General features: G+C 51.9%; 1 pseudogene; it reads left to right on the forward strand.

The window, feature by feature from the left end:
- Positions 1-960: 960 nt before the first annotated feature.
- Positions 961-5,666, forward strand: LOC114773838 (histone-lysine N-methyltransferase KMT5B-like; annotated as a pseudogene).
- The last annotated feature ends 4,280 nt before the right edge of the window (positions 5,667-9,946 follow it).

The following is a 9,946-nucleotide window of genomic DNA, read 5'->3' on the forward strand; positions in this document are numbered from 1 at the left end:
AAAACCAAAAAAACCCCAAAAAATCGGTACGACTAGGTGTTCAGGGCAAAGAAATTCTCTGTAAACTTGTGTTGTCGTTCGTGAACAATTCGTTCAGAAGAACAAATCGTTCCTCAGGCGATTAGTTCGTTTCTCAGCCGGCGTACCGCGGGAGGGCGGGGCCAAGCGCACGCACTGTGCCGCGTCGCCGGAGCCCGAATGAACGAATCACTCGGTGAACGACTCCTGAATCAGTGTAGTGAGCTGTGGGCACGGTGGCGATTCGGGATTCGAACCGGCAACCCTCCGGTTACGGGGCCGCTTCCTTAACCGCCAGGCCAGTCCCCCACCACCAGAAATCATGCAGTCGAGGTTCCCACATTTGGGGTATTCGCGGGGGTCCAACATGCTTTGTGCGCGTTACAAGTCTGTTTATATATATATAAATATATCAGAATCGTATTTATTGCAAGCAAATACAAGGAATTTGATTCGGGTAGATGGTGTCTCTCAAGTACAGAGTAGAAGAGCAGAAGTGTTATTTGTACAAGTTGTAGAATTATAAATATATATACTGAATATAAGTATATGTATGAATGTACATTGGTCTATAAGTGTATAAAGATGAACAATGTGCAGTACAGTAAACAGGCCCAAAATCTAAATCCTGTAACCAGTGTACATAAGGTGCAGTGTGCAATGTTAGGTGGTGTGTGTGTGTGTGTGTGTGTGTGTGTGTGTGTGTGTGTGTGTGTTAGTGTGTATCTCCCCCCCACCTCAGACTTTCTGCTTTCATTGCCAACTACATCGGCAGCATCCATTTCACCACCTCAGCATCCCTTTCCGTGCTGATAAAAACATCACCATCTTTAAAATGACAGAAATGAAACTCTGAAAAAGCTTAAATGCATCTATAAACCGCATCACCTGCGGCGATGAACGTCCACGTCCAGTTTCCCGTCTCGCACTTTGTGTTCCACAGTGATGTAGCGCGCGTTTTCCCGCAGGTTCCGACCTATGAAAGGGCGGCAGGAGGAGTTGAAGGAGGTGATCGAGCGCTTTAAGAAGCACGACAATCTGGAGAAGGCCTTCAAGGCCCTGACGTCAGGAGACTGGTCCAGACATCACTTTGTCCACAAGACCAAGGCCCAGGAGAAGCTCTTTAAAAAGCATGTGCGTGGGATATATACCCATTACATATATACACGTTACATATATATATATACACACACACACACACACACATATATATATATATATACATACACACACACACGTAACATATATACATATATACACATACATATTACATATCCATATTACATATATACCCATTATATATACACACACACACACACACACGTACGTTACATATATACCCATTACATATATACACTTTACAGATTACATATATACATATTACATATATACGCCATATATATATATATAAACATATAAACACACACACACATACACACACACGTTACATATATACCCATTACATATATACACTTTACAGATTACATATATACATATTACATATATACGCCGTATATATATATATATATATATATACACACACACACACACACACACACACACACACATACACACACACGTTACATATATACCCATTACATATATACTCTTTACAGATTACATATATACATATTACATATATACACCATATATGTATGTATGTATATATATATATACACACACACACACACACACACACACGTTACATATATACCCATTACATATATACTCTTTACAGATTACATATATACATATTACATATATACGCCATATATGTGTATATATATATATATACACACACACATACACACGTTACATATATACCCATTACATATATATACACACACACACACACGTTACATATATACACATTATATACCCTCGACAACCTCCTCCTCTTCTCTTAAACTGCGCTCTCTTCTTCAGCTCTTCGTTTACTTACGGATGTTCGCCACCAACAGCGGCTTCGAGATCCTGCCCTGCAACCGATACTCGTCAGAGCAAAACGGCGCCAAGATTGTTGCTACGAAGGAGTGGTGAGACGCGGCGTGATGAACTCCGACCTCCCGGCACATAACGCCTCGCATGCGGAGAGGAGCGCGTTACGGTTAAACCCGGAGAAGTGCTAATAAAAAGGTGACGAACGTGCCGGTTCCCCCGACAGGAAGCGGTACGACAAGATGGAGCACCTGGTCGGCTGCATCGCCGAGCTGACGAGGAGCGAGGAGAACCTGCTGCTGCGCCACGGCGAGAACGACTTCAGCGTCATGTACTCCACCCGCAAGAACTGCGCCCAGCTGTGGCTCGGCCCGGCGGCCTTCATCAACCACGGTACCGGCCGCCGCTGCCGCGCTGTCCTCTCCGCCGCGGAGGCTGGAGACACGTGTCCCGCTCACCTTTTACTCTCTTTCCTTGCAGATTGTCGGCCGAACTGTAAAGTAAGTCAGGCCCCGCCCCCCCGCACCGCCGCCACCGGCGTCCCCGTCACCTTCTCTCTTCCTGTTGCAGTTCGTGTCCACCGGGCGGGACACCGCCTGCGTCAAGGTCCTGCGGGACATCGAGCCCGGCGAGGAAATTTCCTGTCACTATGGAGACGGCTTTTTGGGGAGAACAACGAGTTCTGTGAATGCTACACGTGTGAAAGGTACCGGTCGCCGCGTTCTCCGTTCTTCCGGTTAAAGCCGCTCGCTCGAGGAACCGTGCTCTTTATCATCGTCCCAGGCGGGGAACCGGCGCCTTTAAATCGACAGTGGGAGGAGTCGCGGCCGCCGCCCCCGTCATCAACAGCAAGTACGGCCTGAGGGAGACGGACCGGCGGCTGAACCGTCTGAAGAAGCTGGGCGAGACGGAGGACGCGCCGGAGACACACGCAGGTCTCCATATTCAGGACGCCGTGATGTTTCATTTATTCATCTTACATCTTATAATAATGCACTTTTACAGTATTTACCAGACGCCCTTATCCAGAGGGACTTACAGTCAGTAGTTACAGGGACAGTCCCCCCCTGGAGACACTCAGGGTTACAGTGAGTAGTTACAGGGACAGTCCCCCCCTGGAGACACTCAGGGTTACAATCAGTAGTTACAGGGACAGTCCCCCCCTGGAGACACTCAGGGTTACAGTCAGTAGTTATAGGGACAGTCCCCCCCCTGGAGACACTCAGGGTTACAATCAGTAGTTACAGGGACAGTCCCCCCGCCTGGAGACACTCAGGGTTACAATCAGTAGTTACAGGGACAGTCCCCCCCTGGAGACACTCAGGGTTACAGTCAGTAGTTACAGGGACAGTCCCCCCCTGGAGACACTCAGGGTTACAGTCAGTAGTTACAGGGACAGTCCCCCCCTGGAGACACTCAGGGTTACAGTCAGTAGTTACAGGGACAGTCCCCCCCTGGAGACACTCAGGGTTACAGTCAGTAGTTATAGGGACAGTCCCCCCCTGGAGACACTCAGGGTTACAGTCAGTAGTTACAGGGACAGTCCCCCCCTGGAGACACTCAGGGTTACAGTCAGTAGTTACAGGGACAGTCCCCCCCTGGAGACACTCAGGGTTACAGTCAGTAGTTATAGGGACAGTCCCCCCCTGGAGACACTCAGGGTTACAATCAGTAGTTACAGGGACAGTCCCCCCCTGGAGACACTCAGGGTTACAGTCAGTAGTTATAGGGACAGTCCCCCCCCTGGAGACACTCAGGGTTACAGTCAGTAGTTACAGGGACAGTCCCCCCGCCTGGAGACACTCAGGGTTACAATCAGTAGTTACAGGGACAGTCCCCCCCTGGAGACACTCAGGGTTACAGTCAGTAGTTACAGGGACAGTCCCCCCCTGGAGACACTCAGGGTTACAGTCAGTAGTTACAGGGACAGTCCCCCCCTGGAGACACTCAGGGTTACAGTCAGTAGTTACAGGGACAGTCCCCCCCTGGAGACACTCAGGGTTACAGTCAGTAGTTACAGGGACAGTCCCCCCCTGGAGACACTCAGGGTTACAGTCAGTATTTACAGGGACAGTCCCCCCCTGGAGACACTCAGGGTTAAGTGTCCTGCTCAGGGACACGATGGTAGTAAGTGGGGTTTGAACCTCTGGTTTATAGGCGAGTGTGTTACCCGCTAGGCTACTACCACCCACATGATTTTGGTCAGTAGTGGCCTAGCGGTTAAGTAAGTGGCCCTGTAATCAGAAGGTTGCCGGTTCGAATCCCGCCCCTCCAAGGTGCCACTGAGGTCCCCTTGATGAAGGTCCCGTCCCCACACACTGCTCCCCGGGCGCCTGTCATGGTGCCCACTGCTCACTCAGGGTGATGGTTAAATACAGAGGACACGTTTCACTGTGTCACCGTGTGCTGTGCTGCTGTGTATCACTTCACTTTACACACTTTACATGATGTCAAATGATGTACAGAATGATTTTTCTTATTTTCTTCATTTCTTTATTTTAGGGAGGAAGCGGACGGGCGGCGCCGGTGCAAAGCTGAAAGCCGCCCCGCCCCCGCTGAGAACTCTGACCTCGCCTCCCGACCCGGAGAGCAACAGCAGGGCGCCGAGGAGACCCAAGGTCAAATTCCGGAGGCGGAGCCGGGGCACCCAGGCCGGCCCCGCCCATGGGGCTCTGAGCCCGGTCCTGTGCCAGGAAAACGGGGCGGAGCCTGTCCACGGCCCGGGCTGCCCGACGAGCCGCCATGCGGCGAGAGAGAAGAGCCTCGGGCCGCCGCGGTGCGGGCGCGGCCGGGCGTGTCCCTACAGGACTCGGAGGCTGACCCGCACGCTGGCGGCGGAGAGCGAGCTGGAGGTCCACAGTCCCCGCGTGCCCGGTGGGGCGGTGGTGAAGGCGGAGCCGGGCGATGTGGAGGCGGACCTGAGCCATGGGGCGGGGCCGAAGGAGCCAGCGCTGCACTCCTCCACCTGCGGCCGGTTCACCCAGCTGCGGCCGGACAGTACGGTGAAGAAGGAGCCGCGGGACTTCTTGTCCCCTCCTGACAGTTTGAGGGACGACGGTCACAGGACACATGCAGTAAAGCCACGGGGTCGTAAGTCAAAGGGCAGCAGGAGGTCACCAGGCAAAGGGAAGAAAAAGCGGCGAATCACGCGCTACGACGCGCAGCTGATTGTGGAGAACCTCACCGGCATTCCCAAGATCACGCTCCGCCGGCGCAGGGACAGCGGCAGCAACAAGACCACCTGTCCGGGACAGAAGCCCCTGGACTCGTCCACACCTTCCAAGATCAGCATCAAGTTCAGCAAGGAGCACGACGGGGAGAAGGTCGACTCGTACGTGGCAAAGCTGAACAACGGGGCTGCTGGTGGTGGTTCCACAGAGCTGAAGATCCAGCTGAAGCGTGAGGACGTTCAGCAGGACCTGGACCCTGAGCCCAGCAGCGAACAGTCTTCATCGGAGGAGGACGAGGACGACTTTATTCCCCTTCCTCCTCCAAAGCGCCTGCGTCTCATCGTGGGGAAAGACTCCATAGACATCGATATTTCCTCCAGGAGGAGAGAGGACCAGCTGCTGAGGCTGAATGCATGAACCTGGTCCACGTCTTCATCAGCGCTCTGGGGGTTGATGTAAAAATTTGATTCTCCAAGAAAATGTCATTAATGTCAAATGTCATTTGTCATTTAACAAAAATGCACTTAACTTTTGTAACGATCAGACTGTAGAGTGGAAATAATTTTCATCTCTTAGTGTGACGTTCTAATCAAACCGCGAAAACTTGAAGACTGAAAAATTATTTAATGTCCTCCTGTATCAGTGGACACCTCACAACTGACTGGGAGCAGCTGGTCTTACCTCAAACTCCACCTCACTCATACACCAAACATTGATCACACCCAACATCGGCCACGCCCACCCTCTCTCGTCCTCCACCGTGCCCAACATCGGCCATGCCCACCCTCTCTCATCTTCCACCGCGCCCAACATCGGCCACGCCCACCCTCTCTCGTCCTCCACCGCGCCCAACATCGGACACACCCACCCTCTCTCGTCCTCCACCGCGCCCAACATCGGCCACACCCACACTCTCGTCGTCCACCGCGCGTCCTCCAACATCGGCCACACCCACACTCTCTCGTCCTCCACCACACCCAACATCGGCCACGCCCACCCTCTCTCGTCCTCCACCTCGCCCAACATCGGCCAAACCCACCCTCTCTCGTCCTCCACCACACCCAACATCGGCCACGCCCACCCTCTCTCGTCCTCCACCTCGCCCAACATCGGCCAAACCCACCCTCTCTCGTCCTCCACCACACCCAACATCGGCCACACCCACCCTCTCTCGTCCTCCACCACACCCAACGTCGGCCACGCCCACCCTCTCTCGTCCTCCACCACACCCAACATCGGCCACGCCCACCCTCTCTCGTCCTCCACCTCGCCCAACATCGGCCAAACCCACCCTCTCTCGTCCTCCACCACACCCAACATCGGCCACACCCACCCTCTCTCGTCCTCCACCACACCCAACGTCGGCCACACCCACCCTCTCTCGTCCTCCACCGCGCCCAACATCGGCCACACCCACACTCTCTCATCCTCCACCACACCCAACGTCGGCCAAACCCACCCTCTCTCGTCCAACATCGGCCAAACCCACCCTCTCTCGTCCTCCACCGCGCGTCCTCCAACATCGGCCAAACCCACCCTCTCTCGTCCTCCACCACGCCCAACATCGGCCACGCCCACCCTCTCTCGTCCTCCACCGCGCGTCCTCCAACATCGGCCAAACCCACCGTCTCTCGTCCTCCACCGCGCCCAACATCGGCCACACCCACACTCTCTCGTCCTCCACCACACCCAACATCGGCCAAACCCACCCTCTCTCGTCCTCCACCGCGCCCAACGTCGGCCACACCCACCCTCTCTCGTCCTCCACCGCGCCCAACATCGGCCACACCCACACACTCTCGTCCTCCACCACACCCAACATCGGCCACGCCCACCCTCTCTCATCCTCCACCACACCCAACATCGGCCACGCCCACCCTCTCTCGTCCTCCACCGCGCCCAACATCGGCCACGCCAACCCTCTCTCGTCCTCCACCGCGCGTCCTCCAACATCGGCCAAACCCACCCTCTCTCGTCCAACATCGGCCAAACCCACCCTCTCTCGTCCTCCATCGCGCGTCCTCCAACATCGGCCAAACCCACCCTCTCTCGTCCTCCATCGCGCGTCCTCCAACATCGGCCAAACCCACCCTCTCTCGTCCTCCACCGCGCCCAACATCGGCCAAACCCACCCTCTCTCGTCCTCCACCGCGCCCAACGTCGACCCCACCCAGCCTCTGTTGTCTTCTACCACACCCAACATCCACCACATACTATCATCTTTATCAGTGAATATTAGTCATGAGTGAAATTATATGCGAATTTGTAGTGAGATGTTTACTTACATAATCTGCTTTATGAGTGGATGAGGGGTTTACTGGGTATTAGGAGTGTAGAGACCCGATCTGGGCGTGTCTCGTATTGACATGAGGAAGTAGGGTGTGTGAGCTGTCGATCATGCATACTGGCTCCTCCCCTGTTTATACTTTCTTTACAAAAACATGAATAAACCTCATCTTCTGGGTGTCAGAAGTAATTACACACCAACAGAAGTGCAGATTCTCCCTGGACATTTCTGTACTGTGAGACATGATCCATGAAAGTACTGTCCCCCCATAATGACATTTATGTTGTAATGTGGAATACGCCACAGAGCCGAGATGCGACTTGTTCTCTGTAGACGTGCAGCTCTCTGGTTCCCTTCACGCTCGGTGCCTTATAACCAATCCACTTCTCCTCCTCCTCCTCTTCTTCTTCCTCCTCCTCCCAGGCGGCGCTGGGTGGGGTTTGGGTGTCAGAGACAACGAGACGAGTGGAAATGAGTTCACACTTATTTCCCTTTGTACTGTCCACATCACCAGCAGCAGGAGGTGTGTGAGTGTGTGTGTGAGTGTGTGTGTGCTCTCCCCATTGCACAATTCATGATTTCCCACGTGTACAGTAGGCTGTCTGGACCGAGACGTTGGGAATATTTCACTCCAGTTGTGTGGCACTGAAGTAAAATAAAATAGATGTAAAAAGGGGCGGTGCTTATATTTTACTTTAATGCAAATCAAAGAACATGATGTACTTATTTAATAATTTCCTAAACTTGAAACTAAGATAAAAGTTGTTTGTGAAAACATTGCGTGTGCAGCTTTAATCTCCATCGTGATGAATGAAAAGAAGATCTTGCTGTGGAAATATCGCAGAAGTGTCACACACACACACACACGTACAATTTTACACTCATTTTAAATAACGTCCCACTGTCTCTGTTTGAAGGAACTCCTGAAGGCAGCGCGGAGACACAAATACGATTTCAATCAGTGAAAAATGGACGAGTTGGATCAGATGCTGATAACGAAGCAGTGAAGTCCCAGCGGGGTGTGTAGGTGTGGTTAGTTGTTTAGTGGAGGCGGGGTTTATTCATGTGGGTGGTGCTTGTTCCTCCACCCCTGTGCTGGAATCTGGACGTATTAGTTTTCGTTGGTTTTATGTGCGTGTCTCCCACTGACTCCTGGCAGACCCCTCCTACCACCAGTCCCACTGTGGGATGCTGGGAGTTTTGGTTTCCATGGCTACGTCTTATCACCCCAGCAGGCCACCTTAAGAGCGTTTCCCTTCACTTTGGGACTGAGATCCTGCTTTTTATTCTTGAGCCTTCTGTGAATTTCTTTTAAATGATCACCGGCCCGAATTTGTTGTCTTATTTTAATTCCAACATGTCTGCAGGAGATCTTCTGTAGCCCACAACCACCCACGAGGAGGCCAGCCGTTATATTTACACATTTCAGCCCCCATCTCAGCCCCTGCTGTGTGGATCACCGTCGTTTTCCGAGCTGCAGCCCTTCTGTGGTCCCATCAGGAGAAGATAAAGCAGCAGTTCCAGTTAAACAGGATCTGTTGGAGAGCACCCACAAAACCATGAACACTCATCAAGTCATGGATGATGCATCGTAAATTATGGCTCATAAAACATCATCTGCTTACACTGGTTATTACCAGAAAGGGCTAAACCCGATTTGAGATACTTCTCATCGAACACTTCCACTTACCGGTTTCAGATGATTCCGCTTCCGGATGGCAGTAAAAAGCCCCGGGCCACCAGTGATGGAGGGATGCGTGGAGCGAAAATCTCCCAAACATTTGTATTATTTCCTCTGCCTGTGTTTGTGTAATAACACTGTTAAGGGGGGGAAATAGAGGTCAGAGGTCAGACCTTCACTGTAATTATTACTTAGGAAAAATGGGCTGGAAAAGAACAGAAATTAATATATGTTTATTTTGTAAACTTGATTTAGTCAAGAAAATTTCAGTTGATTATCGAGGATGCTGAATATGCCAGATTCTTTCACATTGATGGGAAGTGACTGAATTGAAAACCTAAAATCAACTTAATCATGTTTGGCCACCGAAAATGGAAAAAAGCGCCAATGAGTGTCATTGGATTAGATAGGGTTATAGGGGTACACACCATTTGCCACTGATTTAGTTTGGTATCGGCAATATTGATACTTCGATACACCGAGCAAAGTCCCGTCCCCACACACTGCTCCCCGGGTGCCCACTGTCACCAGGGGTGACACGATGAAACGTGTCCTCTGTATTTAACCATCACCCTTGGTGAGCAGTGGGCACCATGACAGGCGCCCGGGGAGCAGCGTGTGGGGACGGGACCTTCATCAAGGGGACCTCAGTGGCACCATGGCGGCTCGGGATTCGAACCCGCAACCTTCTGATTACGAGTCCGCTTCCTTAACCACTACTGGCCCAGAACAAATGCATCGCCATGAGTAATGTGAGCATCAAGTTGACGTTACAGTTGAAAAGATCATACTCTGGAAGTGTTGACTCACCATGATTTTTTAAAACAATTTTACGTTAATTAAAACTTTAAC

Source organism: Denticeps clupeoides, unplaced genomic scaffold (assembly GCF_900700375.1).
Source record: "Denticeps clupeoides unplaced genomic scaffold, fDenClu1.1, whole genome shotgun sequence".
Classification (NCBI taxonomy): domain Eukaryota; kingdom Metazoa; phylum Chordata; class Actinopteri; order Clupeiformes; family Denticipitidae; genus Denticeps; species Denticeps clupeoides.